Source organism: Peromyscus eremicus, chromosome 13 (assembly GCF_949786415.1).
Source record: "Peromyscus eremicus chromosome 13, PerEre_H2_v1, whole genome shotgun sequence".
NCBI classification, from domain to species: domain Eukaryota; kingdom Metazoa; phylum Chordata; class Mammalia; order Rodentia; family Cricetidae; genus Peromyscus; species Peromyscus eremicus.
In genome coordinates this window covers 47,708,600-47,724,129 of record NC_081429.1, presented here as the reverse complement: position 1 = coordinate 47,724,129, position 15,530 = coordinate 47,708,600, and the positions used below count along the sequence as shown (strand labels likewise).

General features: G+C 45.7%; 1 protein-coding gene across 1 annotated transcript in view; it reads right to left on the bottom strand.

Moving 5' to 3' along the window:
• Positions 1 to 6,242, bottom strand: part of Ino80d (INO80 complex subunit D) — a 61,173-nt gene extending 54,931 nt beyond the window's left edge. The window contains exon 1 of the mRNA XM_059277902.1: positions 6,143 to 6,242. The gene's annotated coding sequence lies outside the window, so the exon portion shown is untranslated. The remainder of the gene's footprint in view (positions 1 to 6,142) is intronic.
• Positions 6,243 to 15,530: the final 9,288 nt, after the last annotated feature.

Here is a 15,530-nt window from a genome sequence, read left to right as displayed (position 1 = left end):
ACTCCCCATGGTCCAAGGTCACAAAGAACCACAATTTGCAACACAGAACACTCTATTGTGCCCAAGCATTTATTCATACTTGCAGGTCCCACCTCCTGAAATACCTAACTCCTCCCATTTGCTTAGGGGAGAAATCTCTGATGCAAAGCCCTCAGGAAAGCCCTTCCTAGGCCAGAGTAGAAAAATAGGTTTCCTTCCCCCATTAGCTCATTCCACATCATTCAGTGTTGTAAATAAGAGTTTTCTAAGTTTTCTTCACCACCAGACTAAAGTTCTGTGATGGGGGAAGGAGAGGAGAAGGAGCTACCTAGAGCCATAGCGTGGTTACTTGGTAGAGTGTTCACCAACAGCCCCAGAAGTTCAATAACCAATAAAGGGCACCTCATAAACAATGGTGCATGCCTAAAATCTCCACTCTGGAGGTTCAGAAGTTCAAGGTCATACTTCCTGCAGGAGACTCTTTTTTTTTTTTCCTCCAGACAGGGTTTCTCTGTATAACTGCTGTGGCTGTCCTGACTCACTTTGTAGACCTGGCTGGCCTTGAACTCACGGAGATCTGCCTGCCTCTGCCTCCAGAGAGCTGGGATAATAGGTCTGTCTTTCTTTTTAAACTCACACAAGCAAACAGAAAAAAGTTTTTGTATTGTCAGGCTAGGTGCTGCCACAAGCCAGCTGATCTACTAAAGGAACAAAACACTGGAGTCAGTGACTCCCATCACCTCCTCAGGTCACTCCAGAATCAGCCTACCAATGCCACATACTACCCAGGCCTTCAAAGCCACAAAAGGAACTCTAATCTTAAGGACAGTCAGGCATAGAGGATGTCAAGTTCAAATTCACTTCAGTAGTAGAGATTGCAAGGCCCTGGGTTCAATGGTCAGTACCATGGAAAGAAAACAAAAATTAAAGGAGCAAACTAAACTCACACTGCTTTACCATTCTAACAGTACACAGCCTCAGTTTCCATAGCCACACTACAAAACAGCTAAGATTGGTGCTTGTTTCCGCTGATGAAGACACGCCTACTTTTGTTTCTTTGAGACAAAGCCTTACTCGGCTCCAAGCTGGCCTAAACTCACTGCAGCTCTGGCTGACATCAAACTCTTGATCCTCCTGCCTCAGCCTCCCAAGTACTAGATTACAGATGTGCTACCAGTCCCAGCTTGAAGCTAAGATTAATAAAGTCAATTTTAGGGGGCTGGAGAGATGGCTCAGTGGTTTAGAGCACAGGCTATTATCCTTCCAGAGGACCCAGATTCAACTCCCAGCAACCACATGTCAGCTCACAACTGCCTGTAACTCCAAGATCTGACACCCTCACACAAACATACATGCAGGCAAAACACCAATGCACATAAAATAAAAAATAAATAAAAATTTAAAAATATAAATAAATAAATTTAAATTTTGTTTAACTATTCTTATTTCTAATCATGAGCGTATGTGTGGTCTGTGTGTGGGTTTGTGCACCTCAGAGGTGTGTCTGAGCCCCAGGATCTGGAGTTCCGGTCATGAGCCATCATGCATACATGCTGAGAACAGAGCTTGGACCCTCCAGGAGAGCAGCAGCACTCTTAACCACTGAGCCATCTCTCCAGCATCGTTTTTATTTTGATGCATCTATGTGTTGGATATATGAATGTATGAGTGCTGGTGCTTAGAGTCCAGAAGAGGGTATTAGGTCACCTGGAGCAGACAGGTGTGAGCAGCCACCCAACATGGGAACCAAACTTGAGTTTTCTGGAAGGGCAGCAAATGCTCTTAACCACTGAGCCATCTCTCCAGCCTGCCTTTTAAAATAAGTTATTATTATTATTATTATTATTATTATTATCACTACTATAATAAAAAAAGGTCTACCCATGGAGCCCTAGAACTCTCTATATAGACCAGGCTGGCCTCAAATGCAGAGATCCACCTGCCTCTGCCTCCCTAGGATTAAAAGTGTGTGCCACCACTGCCCGGCTTAGAATTTATTTTATTTTGATTAATAAGATTAGCTTTAGGGGCTGCCAAGGCGGCTCAGCAGGTAAAGGCGCTTGCTGCCAACCCTGACAACCTGAGCTCAATCCCCGGGACCCACCTGGTGGAATCAGAAAACCTGACTCCTGCAAGCTGTCCTCTGACCCCCACATGCATGGTGTGCCATAAACACACACACACACACACACACACACACACACACACACACAATACAACATAAAAAAAGATTAATTTTAATTATAAGGTGTCATATCACTAGGATTAAAGACCAGTTTGACTCTAAAGCCCCAATTTTTAACCAATACGAAAGTACACGACTGCTACCTTCAAGGTTCTAAGCTTACGCTGTATGCACACTCAGCCAAAAACAGAAAGGCACTAAAATGTTATTATCCTGAGTGGGATGGATATGGCTATTCTCCAAATATAGTACGAGTATGTACTATTTTTAGTAAGGAAAAAAGCAAACAAACAAGACGTTACTTAGATGGTGTTACTAAAGAACATAAGGTAGGCTAGAAGAACCATCTAATCCTTATAGCAAGGCATTTTATTCACCTGTCCTGTTAAAGAAATCAAAGATTAAGAAGAAATAGGATCAGAGCAGAGCACAACCCAAAGCCTGGTCCAACCCAGTATGACCGGATGAAGGCATGATACAAAGATCTCATGTGGGTTTTCCTGAGAGGGTTGGGGGTGGGGTTAGCAGGGTCATACTATATAACCAGGGTGGCCGTGAACTTGAGATCCTCTGGTCCTGGAATACAGGCATCCACTGCCATCCTGCCTAAGAATTAGTTTTAAGTGTAAACCACAGCTGGGATGGTAGCATACATCCCTAAGGCCAGCACTTAGATGCAGGAAGGTCACAGTGAGTCAGTGGCCCGCCCAGTCTAAGTAGTGAGCTCCAGCCTGTGAGACCCTGTCTCCAAAATAAATATAAATAACAAGGTAAATCACACTGTGTGAAAGAGTTAGAACCAAGTGGTTGGTCACCTTAAACCCGGGAAGGAAAAGCAGGAAGCTGATGCAGTGAGAAGCTGTCTCTTGGACCACTTTGAGAACACACTGTATCCACCCTACAGTACATCCAGTGCAGCCTCGGGCCTGTCTCACCTTCACAGGGGACCAGTGTGCAAAGAAGCTGTCTTCACAGCTTCAGACACAAATGGCCAGGCTTTCCAGAACCTAAACCCCTGTTCCAAACTGAGATACTGAGAGCTAACCCTAGAAGACCTTCCTCAAAGGGAAACCAAGTGTTTGGTTGAACTGGCACTATCAAGTGCTCAAGCTGCACACTGACCATCTAACTTAAAATTTTCAATCCTTAAAATCAGCAGCAATGGGAGCCAGGCGGCGGCGGCGGTGGCGGGCTCAGAAGTCAAGAGCACTCACTGGCTGCTCTGTCAGAGGACCCAGGGTTCACCCCCAGCACCCAGGTGGTGGTGTACAACCATCTGGGGTCCAGGGGATCTGACACCCTCTTCTGGCCTCCTCAGGCACAACAGCCACATGGTAAGCAGACACACCTGCAGGCCAAACACCCATACACAAACATAAAATAAAATTTTAAAAATAGCAGCAATATGATTTTCTGCAAAGAAAAAAGAAATGGCGATGAGATACACAGATTTCTTTATAAAATCTTTTAGAGAAAAGAAAAGGTGATTATTTCAGACTTACAAATTAAACATCTACTTTTTAAACAAAACAACTCATAGTGAAAAAGACAGCCCCTTTCAATTTAAAACAATTCAGTATGTTCCCAGGAAGTCTCTTACCAGTTTGAAATAAAATTAACTTTTAAAACATCAAATCTACCATTTCTTCAGAAATAAAATAGCCCATGAGTGGGTTACAACAGGGAATTAAAATGTTTGGGACAGGATGGGGGAAAAAAAAAACCATAAAACTTTCAGTATTTGTACATAATACAGTTTTTGAAACGCTAAGAATATGAAGCTGATGATAAGCATTAAACATACTGATCTCATGGGAGAGAGATGGCTCAGCAGTTAAGAGCACTGACTGATGCCCCAGAGGACCCAGGTTCAATTCCCAGGCTGTCTGGTCACGCCAGGATATATGTGAGTTTGAGGCCAGCCTGGTCTACAGAGTGAGTTCCAGGACAGCCAGGACTACACAGAGAAACCCTGTCTCAAAAAAACAAAAACAAAAAAAATTACAAAATAGCAAGATTTCTTTCAACTTTTAAAATATCCTGGGAAAGAGGGACTCAGGATGATTTTTCTTCTACACAGTTTGCTCTGAAAATAAGGGTCATAACAGGAATAATGGTTTTGCTACACACATACGTGAAATGCCCTAGTCAATAAGCAATTTCAATTAATCAATAATGATAAAACAACCATTACATGTAATTTGCATTCTGATACCAAATCCATACCATCTTCAAATATCAAGACTTTCTTAGGCACAAGTCTAAATGGCTGGTCATCTAACACTGTGAGAAAACAGAGCTCTATTTTAGCCAGACAAAAGCAAAGGATCCTTGGTAAGGATCATGTAAGGAGCCTCCGTGTGACGCCTCACAGAATCCAGTGCTGACCAAGTCAGGGATTACCCCGTTGCTCTGCAATTGACAGGCAATTTTTCATTACCACTGCTCTGTGGGCTGAGTGATCAGAACGTGGTCTGCCTGTGCCAGCAATCTCCAACATGCAACCAACCAAGCAGGACACACACACACACACACACACACACACACACACACACACACTGACCCAAGAGTGGGGCGGGGGAGAACGAATAAAAGAGGTCAACTGAACTCTTCACACATGCCCACGATGGGGCTGGAAGTGGCAGGGCCATGTACATTGCAATTTCAACACTAAACGACAACCAGGAGGTGGTCAGTGGTAACCCAGCCTACCTTCGAAAAGAAGGCAATCTAGATTTGGAAATGTGAGTTTACTACACGAAAGAAAAAGAAGAGAAAAAAGTTTCAGAGTTGATGGCACCGAAGCCTGAACCAAAATCGAGTTCGTTTGTAGGGTAGGCCAAAGCCAAGGTCTATGTTCAGCTCACAGACCCCTGAGCTGTGGCCATCACAACTTTACGTGTCCTTAAAACCCCCCCTTTTTCTAATTCTAGACAGGCGCCTAAGGATATCACACAAAGCTAAACAGTTACCATCAGGACAAACCAAGCATTGCTCCTGAAAACTGCAGGTAGAGACCTTACTTTCAAAAGCCGCCCTGCCCCTCCAGTTCCTTCCTCCCAATTTTGAATTGCTCTGCAACGTCTGTCAGCCGAGGTGTCGTCCGTCCGTCCCCCCCCCCCCCCCCACCTCGTGGCTTCAGTTTCTGAGTTGGTTTTACCGGACGGACGGTGACCAAATCAGAGAGGGGGGAAAACTCCTGCAACCTGGAGGCTGGGGACTGACTGCTCCAGAAGCCTGCCTGGTCCTGCCCCTCTCTCCCTGACAGCTTGCACTCTTGATCCCTACTTACTATCTTTCTGCCCGGAGCTGTCCAGAAAGGGGGATTTGGAGACCCAAAGGAGTCCGGGAGAAAAGGTGGGGGGGGGGGGTAAATAAATGAACAAGCAACACCCCCCCACACACACCGCTGTTCCATGGGGTACGGAATTTTTTAAAAAAAGAGGGAGGCCGATGGGCCAAGACCGTGCAGCAGAAGCAGCACCTGAATCGACCTCCTCCCTTCCCACCCCCCAGAGCCCAGTCACTAACTAATAACGCTAAGGAAGGGGGAGAAAAAAAAAAAAAAATCCCTTGAAAACTTTTCCAAACCGGAAGAGAAGGCTTCTCCCCGGGCCTGGGAGCTCTTGGGGGAATGGGCTGGAGTTGGCAGCCCCGGAGGGGATCGCGGGGAGTGGGGTGGGGCGCGGGCGAGGGGTGCAGGGGCGGAGTACCTTGAATGGACAGGAACTGGCAAAGAGTTTTCCAGCCCGCCGAGCGCTCTCCCCCACGCCCTCGGGGGGTCCCCGGCGCTAGGACCGGGGCTCCCCGGAGAGAAGGCAACCCCCAAATCGGGCCTAAAAGGAAACTTTCCGGGCCGCGGCTGCACCTGACTTCTCGCCGCCCCTCCACCCCACGCCCGCCAGGCCGCCCGCCCCGCCCCGGCCAGGCCGTCCGGAGCGCCGCGGAGTGGGGGGAATAAATCAACCCAACAGTTACCGGAATCCCGGGGCCCCGTCTGCGCGATGCCCGGGGAACGGAGAGAAGGGGGGGGGGCTGCCGCACACTCTCCACTCTCAAGGCCCCGCCGTCCCGGTCCCCGCCGCCCGCCCGGCCTTCCGCCCCGCGGGAGAGCCTGGGGCCGGCGCAGGATGCAGCCCCGCCGCGCCGCCCGCCCCGCTCGCCCCGAGGCCCCCCGGGGGGGTGGGGACCCCAGGGGCGCGGGAGGCCTGTGGCGCGGGGGCAGGGCGCGGCCGCCGCGGGGCCCGAGGCCTAGGGCGCCCCCCTTCCGCAGCCCTCCCCAGGCCCGGCCCGCGCAAGGCCGCGCCGCTCGCCGCGCTCAGTCCGCCGCCGGAACCCCCGCCGTAGCTGCCCGCGGGCGTCCCCGAGGCCCCCCAGTCCCCCCCGGCCCCCGCCGCCCCAGCGCCGGCCCCACTCACCCTTTCATTCTCCGCCCGCGGCCTGGCGTGGGCCGGCGAATCCCCGGCCTCACGTAAGCGCGCTCGCCGCCCGCCCTGCCTGCGCGGCCCAGCCCGCCGCCCTACGGGAGCCCGGGGATGTGGGCCGGGCCTGGGGCCGCCTCTGCTTACCTTTCAGCTGCCTTTTTTTTTTTTTTTTTTTCTGATTTTTTTTTTTTTTTTTTTTCTCCCTCCTACTCCTCCTTCCTCCCCCCCCTTTTTCCCTCGGCTGGGCTGACAGATCAGAGAGGCGCTGGCAGTGGACTAGGAAGCTCGGCTGGTACTGCTCCCCCCCTGGGCTTCAGCGAGAGTCTTTCCCTGTCGAACAAGAGGGGTGAGGATCATATTTTTATTTTGGAAACTAAAAAGTGCTCCCGGGGTCGGTGATCATTAAGGGGAAATCCCTGAATGTACTCTCCAGCCAAGAAGGCAGGCAGGGCTGCCCGCCTGCACGGGAAGAGGCGGCAGCCTCCTACAGCACCACTACAGGCACTGCGAGGACATAACACCACAGAGCAGTTCCTCTGCCCTCCGAAACGACAACTTTCCTACCATCTTGGAGGCAGAGCTAAGAGGGGCCAAGGGGAAAAGTGCACCGGCTCCGGAGAAAGTGCACATTTCTACCTCTCCTCTCCGGAAAAAAAAAAAAAAAAGTCCACACTCGCGGTCTACACCGGCGCCTAAGGGTTTGAAAAGCTGGGAAGGAAACAGAATCCAGTCCATAGGGGGGAATGTCTCTGCACCTTCTGATGGCAAGAAATCTTTACAAGACACAGGTTTTACGATATTATTGTTGCTTTCCGTTTTAACTTTTTTTTTTTTCCATGATGGTGACAGTGGTAGCTTAATTTTTTTTCTGTTTTTCCTCCAGGCTAATAATGATTTTTTTTTTTCCTCTATGGCAGGTCTAAGTTCTGTATCTGGTGGTTAGTGTGTAAATTGGCACTTCAGAGACGTAAAGGTCACTTTATTGTGTTTATTTTATTGCCCGTTTATGTTGTATGTATGCGTGTTTATGTTTTCATGTGTTGGAGTGGAGATTCTGTGGTTTTGGTATCCACGAAACTGAGGGTGCAGCAAGTCAACTATAAAGGGATGTCTTTTGTCTTTTCTCAAAGCAGTGGAAGTAAAACCTATTGACTGTCCAGAAAGGCCTAATACAGCTGTTCATTTTTCACAGTGCAAATTAAAGCACTGTGTATTTAAACTCTCCTTACAGCAGACCAAGCCTGTGATGGTCTGTCTGCCCGAGAAGAAAGATTACTCCTGTAAACCTAGCAGTAGATTGAAAGATGCTTTAGATTTTCTTTAAGTAAATTATTTATTAAGAATTACATTTAGGATTGCACTTGTGTTATTTTCTTTGTTTGTATAGATAATTTAATGTTCAGATCTTTGGTGCATTACATGTAGTTCTCTCTGCTTCTCACAACACAGAATTGAGGGGTGTGTTTATTTTTCCTAGCGTTGAAATGTTCGGAACTTCCAGTGTGGTGCCAGCCTGTTGAGTAACTTCATAGACTGCAAGGATGTCGTGAACTTACTTTTTTTAAGAAATGATTTATTTATTTTTATTGTATGTGCATTGGTGTTTTGCCTGCTTGTATGTCTGTGTGGGGGTGTCGGATCCCCTGGAACTGGAGTTACAGACAGCTGTGAGCTGCCACAACTGGGTGCTGGGAATTGAACGTGGGTCCTCTGGAGAGCAGCCAGTGCTCTTAACCACTGAGCATCTCTCCAGCCCCTGAATTTCCTTCTTCTTTTGTTTTTTTTTAGAGCAGATTTTAGCAAATAAACAGGATCAAAGTTAAACTGTGCTGTGCAGAGGTGGCCTCAGGTGCTGCCGACTGGCATTTACCCCGGAGAGCTGTGGTGAATTACTTGCAGAGGCATTAGAAGAGCGGTAGGAAATGGCCAGGCTTTTCATATGTTCAAAGGGAATGAGGAACTTCCATTTAAAATTCATTACAAATCATTTAGGATGTTTAAAATGCCTATTTCTGAGTTATAACTTTAAGATGAATTCAGATACTATTTATCTGTGGAGCTTTATTATCTAAATTTGCATATAATACCTTCTGTGAGTTTTACCTCCTTCTTTGATAGGAAAATCTATAGGCATTAAAATTAACCGGTTTCCCCACACCTTGGAAACCTTACTTGTGAAGTTGTGCTATATTTACAATTTTGTTGTTTGTTTTGCTTTGGTTTGTTTTGAGATAGGATCCTGCTATATAACTCACGCTGGCCCTGAACTCAGTATCTAGTTCAGGCTAGCATGGAACTCACAGCCATCCTTCTGCCTCTCAAGTGCTAGTAGTATTAGTCACACACCACATCACCTAGCCCAGTATTTGTTCTTTAACACGTGGACATAAAGCACAGTGGTCGTTCCAAGAGAGTTAAGTTTCTGTAACTGAGACCACTACTGGAGTTGGAAAGCATGTTTGCCGGCAGCGAGTTTTCCCTTCTGTGTGCCTTAACTTTGTATAGACAGTGATCTCAGTGTATCGAGAGCTGAAGCAGCCTTTGCATTAAACATCCCTCTTGTCATGGAAGAGACTTGTTTGCATGACCAGCAGAAGCTGTAGTGCCTGTCTTTAGGATTTCACTGCTTTTCTGTGCCCCAGTTGTTCCTTGTACATTGGCATAACCCATGTTTACCCCATCATCCCAGCTAGCCAAAATTTGGGGGATTACAGTTCAACCAAGAAGGAAGAAATCCCAGGAAATTTACTTTTGGAGAATTGAATTGTGAAGACTTGTTACATTTAGTGTGTGGAGAGGCACTTGGGTACCACATGTGGGAGTCAGAAGACAGCCTGTGAGAGTCGGTTCTCTCTTTCCACCATGTGGGTCTCAGGGATCAAACTCAGATCATCAAGTCTGATGATCAGCAGGAGACTTTACCCGGTGAGCCATCTTACCAGCCCAGGATTTGTTTAGGTTGACAGTTAAAATCATTCCCATGCCATGTCTGACTCTTTGGAACTGAGTGCTAATATAGTTAATAACAATTTAAGAACCCTAGTTTTCCCCCAGTGAAATCCTCTACTCAAATTTAGCTGATATTGCTGAGTACTTGATAGATCTTGGGAACCTTTCTAGACATTTCATTTCTGTTTTATTTTATTTTATTTTATTTTATTGGTTTTTGGAGACAGAGTTTCTCTATGTAGCCCTGGATGTCTTGGAACTCACTCTGCAGACCAGACTGGCCTTGAATTCAGAGATCCACATGCCTCTGGCTCCAGAGTGCTGGGATCTGCATGCACCACCACCTGGCTAGACACTTTATGTATGTGTTATTTTATTCACTGTTCTGGTTTGGTTTAGTTTTAGACTGCCCCACTTTATTACCCTGGCTGGTCTAGAACTTACTCTGCAGACCAGACTGGCCTTGAATTCAGAGACCTCCCTGCCTCTGCCTCCTGAGTGCTGGAATTAAAGGAATATGCCACTATATTCTCCCTATTTTTTTCTTTTTTCTTTAAAGATTTGTTTATTTATTATGTATAGTGTTCTGCCTGCATGTATTCATGCATGCCAGAAGAGGGTGTCAGATCTCATTATAGATGGTTGTGAGCCACCATGTGGTTGCTGGGAATTGAACCCAGGACCTCTGGAAGAGCAGCCATTGCTCTTAACCTCTGAGTCATCGCTCCAGCCCCTAATCTCCCTATTTTTGAGGAAGGGTCTTTCCTTGTAGTCGAAGCTGGCCTTGAACTCCCTGTCTGGCCCAAAATAATCTTTAATTCATAATCCTTCTGCCTCAGCCTCTGAAGTGTTACAATTATATGCACTGTGATATCTTGCTGGATCTACCTTTTGGTACTAGTGGTTTTAGTTTCGTAAAAATTGAGTACTTCATTGTGAATACTATAATGCAGTTATTAAGAAAATGACAACTATATCCTGTCCTTAAAAGTTCTCCTTTATACAGTAATATATATATATATACATATATATATGTATATATATATATATGGGAATGTAACAATACCCATTTTTTTGCATTTTCTTTATTTATTTTCCCCATTATTTTGTATGCTTACTAAAAAATTAATTTAAAAATCTCATTTAGAGATTGTAGATTTAAAGTAAATCAAGTTTACTAAGACTTTTGTTTGTTTTGGAGGGAGCTTGTTTCGTAGGTTATTTGGGTTTTTCTCTTTTTTGAGATGGGAGTCTCATGTACCCTAGGCTAGCCTCAAATTGTCTATAGCTGTTTCTCCTCTCTCCGCCTTTGAAGTGCTGGGATCATGGACATATACAACGTGTCCAGCATATTTGAACACTTCTAAGGGCAGACTCCAGGCCAAACAAAGGCAGTTCCAGAGACCTTGCTTGAATGGATGGATGCGTATGTTACGAGCACAGTGTTCCAGTTACTACAGAGGCTGGGCGGTACAGTGCTGAGCCCAGCCCTGGCTGACGTGCATCACTGCACAGATCTGGTGTGGCAACAGCCCCACCATGACTGCACTTGTGGGGTTGTGCCTCTCAGTATCCACTGCACCCCAGCCTGGGCAGCAGATCCTAAAACCCCTGATGTGAATAAGTGGCAGGTAGCAGTGTGCCTAAGCTTTCCATTAAGGTGACCACACCACCATAGACAACTTTTTTTTTTTTTTTCATTTTAAGCCCGTTTTAGAAACAGCCATTGATAGTATTTCTACCTAAAACAAAGATTGGGTTTTATTGTGGTTACTGAGTCTTGCAAGAAACTGTCTCTTGAAGAAAAAAAAAAAACTCAATATATTCAAAGAGGAGTAAACAGGGGAAAAAAGAAACTGAGAAACTGTCTCAGGTAAACATTGTATAGAGCAGACACAATAGCTTTAGATTATTTCAGTGTGAAATTTCTGTAGAAAAAATAATATACAAGTTTAAGCTAGGCATGGTGGCACATGCCTTTAATCCCAGCAACTTGCCAGACAGACAAGAGGATCTCTTCAAATTCAAGGCCAGCCTAATCTGCATAGTTCCAGGACAGCCAGGACTACTTAGTGAGTCTCTCACTCTCTCATACACACACACACACACACACACACACACACACACACACACACACTTCCCATTCATGGTCAAAATACACACAGGCACTAACTAGATAATCTAAATTCTGACACCTTATCCAGGACCACCCAGACCTGAGAATTGTTACCTGATTTTATGCTAAAAAGTCAAGAAAGGAGTTTGAGAGTTCCGGAGGAGGGGGCTGTTTGTGTGGTTGGTCTTGTCTCCTCACAGCCCAGAAGACACCCTTCAAGAACCAGATAATTAGAGGCCGTGCTGACAGCGGGCCAAGACTTTGTGGCCCTTTCCAATACAGAGGCAGAGACTGTGACAATGTAGCCACAGCTGTAGACATTGGAGGACAGGAAACTAATTCTCCACCACAAGTCACATCATTAATTAAAAAAAAAAAAAAAAGCTTCAAAGCAAGATTAAAGATTGGATCTAGGTAGAATTAGCCATGATAGTCAACCTTTTCTGTAATTTGTAAGGAGGGGGAAAAAAAGTGTCCCCAAAGTGATGGTTAGTTAAAATGTTGTAGTAAGGAGAGAAATCCCTAGAGACTTGAGGATAATAAGCAGGGGTTAGCAGGAAGGTGACAGTGTTCATTTCTGTGGTATTCCCGGCCAAACAAGCTTTTGTAGGCCCGCTGGGAAGGTAATCACAATTTCCATGGGAAAATAGATTCCAGGTTCCAGACAAGTAATTTAGAGATGTTGTAGAACACAGCCACTAATAAGTGTAGACTTGTGCGCTCCTCAGCATGTCCTTCTGATAGATGGCCAGAGTTGAGTAGGAAGGCGGGGGAAATGTGGGAGCCAATTGGCTCGTTGGGATGAAAGGGAGAAGGGAACTGTGAATGGAGCTCCATGGAGAGGAGGAGAGACAAAACAGGGTTGTCTTACAGGAGGACAGGAAAAACTTCCCTGACTCAAATTAGGCTGTTTGTCTTTACCCCGTAAGGACTGCAGCTCCTTGTGTCACGTGATCTGACAGATATTTGCATTTTGTTTTCTTCTTTGTTTTTCTCTATTCAGAGACAGGCTCTCAAACGCGCCTGGAATTTACTCTGTAAACCAGACTGGCCTGGAAACTGGCGGCCTGAGCGCAGCCTCCCAAGTGTTACAGGCTTTAGCCCGTGTCTGACTCTTTTTTAGACTTATAACCAGGAGGGCCAGTGTGTGTGGTGGCTCAGCAGAGCAGGACACTCACTGCACAAGTGTGGCAACCTGGGTTCGATCCCTTGCCGTGAACAGGCTCCACAGAGCTCTCCCCAGGCCATCACACCTGCACGGTGACACTCCCATGCCTCCTCCACCACCACACAATAACAGGTAATTCCTTCCAAATCAGAATAAGAAAGAAATGAAATGGGCCTGGAGAGATGGCTCAGCAGTTAAGAGTACTGCTCTTCCAGAAGGACCCGAGTTCAATTCCCAGCACCCACATGGCAGCTCACCATGGTCTGTAATTCCAAGACCTTACACCCTCATATAGACATACATGCAGGCAAAAGACCAATATACATGAAATAAAAGTAAATAAATTATAATTTTAAAAAATATAAAGAAATAAGACAAAAAGCAGGTAAAATTTGCCCAAGCTTTACTCAGCCTTGCCCTCCTGTCTGCCTGGCACTCTTTTGCCCCCTTGTTCTGGTGCCTTTATGTCTGTTTTGAGGTTCCATGGCAGACCATTACCCGGCATACCCAAGGCCTAGAGTTTGATCCCTAGCACTGGAGGAAAAATAAAAGGTATTAACATATCACGTGTAAGGGTGTGTCTCTAGATTGGGACCCAAAAAAAGTGAAGTGAAACACGGCTGCTGTGTTTTTAAGGGTGAAATGTGTAGCATCTTCCTGTCCCTAAACAGTGAACAAGATTGATGATAGTCAGATAGATAGATAGATAGATAGATAGATAGATAGATGATAGATAGATAGATAGATGATAGATAGATAGATAGATAGATGATAGATAGATAGATAGATGAAAAGATGATAGATGATTGATTGATAGATAGATGAAATAGATGATAGATAGATGGTGAATAGATGATAGATGATTGATAGATGATAGATAGATAGATAGCCCCTATTCTTGACTTAGATTTAAATCCACAGGAGTGATGGAATCTGAGGAAAAACTTGAGATTACTAGTTGTAAAGTGCCCTCCCCCACTCACTCGCTCCCACAGTCGCTGGCAGAGCTGAACACATCCATGGGAAGTTTGTTGACTAATGAGGCCGTGTCACCCAGGCTAGAGCATCTCATCAAAGTGTAGTGTGTCCATGCAATTTAGGTCACCTGCTTCACAGACACAAAGGAGCCAGACAAGATACATGGAATCATTGCGTAGCCATTGAAAAAGAAAACAAAACCTGGCAATGCACAGGCTTCTCTCATGGAAAAAGAAATAAAATGGGTGCTGTGGTTTGAAGGTGGAAGCCACCCCCTACCATGTACACTGGGCTTATTTGCCAACTGATGAGCGTGTGGGAAATGGTTAGATCATGAGGGACCTCTGACTTTGTGAATGGATTGATCCATTGATGATTCATAATCTGATGGCATTATTGAGTGGTGGGGCCTGGTTGGAGGAAGTGGGCCACTGAGGGTGTGCCTTTGAGGGAGGTGTCTTATCCCCAGCAGCGCTTCTAGGCATTCCTGCTTCCTGGTTGCCTGGAGGTAAGCAGCTTTACTCCCAACTGCCCATTAATGAGGATGCTCTGCCAAACTGTGGCCTAGAAACCTCTGAGACCGTGAGCCAGGGTAAATCTGCCCAACCTTCCAGTTGTTTCTTTCAGGTATTTGGCAGTTAACAAAAGTCCTAACACAGCTGGGTTGTGATTAGTCAGTGAAAGTAGATTCCCTCAACAAGGTTTGTCTACGTGTCCAAGAGCATGCTTGGCTCAAAAGAGAAGGGTGTAAGAAAGAAAGAAAGAGAGAGAGAGAGAGAGAGAGAGAGAGAGAGAGAGAGAGAGAGAGAGAGAAAGAAGGGAGTGGAGAGAGAGAGGGGAGAGAAACAAAAGGTGTTGGGGTTTTTGTTTTCTTTGATTTTGAGCCAGGGGCTCACATACCCCAGCCCAAGATGGCCTAGAACTCTCTGTAGCCAAGGATAGCCTTGAACTTTTGATCCTTTTCCTCTTCTTCTAGAATCCTGGCATTGCAGGCATGAACTGACATATCCGGTTTATACAGGACCGATGACAGAACCCAGGGCTTCATGCCTGCTAGACAAGAACTTATCAACTGAGCTATAGCCCCAATTCCAAACAGCATTTTTTCATGCAGCAAGCACTAATCATACATAGCGCGAGTGTGTGTGTGTGTGTGTGTGTGTGTGTGTGTGTGTGTGTGTGTGCTAGACAGGGTTTCTCTGTGTAACTGCTCTGGCTGTCTTGGAACTTACTCTGTAGACCAGGCTGGCCTCCAACACACAGAGATCCACCTGCCTTTGCCTCCCAAGTGCTGGGATTAAAGACACAACACCTGGCCCCATACATAGTTTATTTTAAAATTTGGCATAAATGGAATTTTATTTAAACGTTAACTTTGCCCTTTTTTTCCCCGAGTTTTGCTGTCAATATAGATGGTTCTATACATTAACAAAAGATTTGTAAGAATGTTTCATTATACAACTTTCCTTTAAATCTTTGGGGGGGGGGCGGGGGACACCAATCTTTCAACTGGGAAAAAAAACTATCCTCATAATCATAAACCATTTCTATTCTCACAGAAGTCGTGTGCCTATTTTAAATACATTAAGAGCAATTATGTAATCTACTACAGACAGAATTTGTCCTTCAAATGTTGCAACAATGGCTCACCTCCGTTTGTGGGAGGATGTACAGATGCATCCTGTCGCCCTGTCTAGGATGATGTTAACATCAACCTCAGGGAAGGCCGTT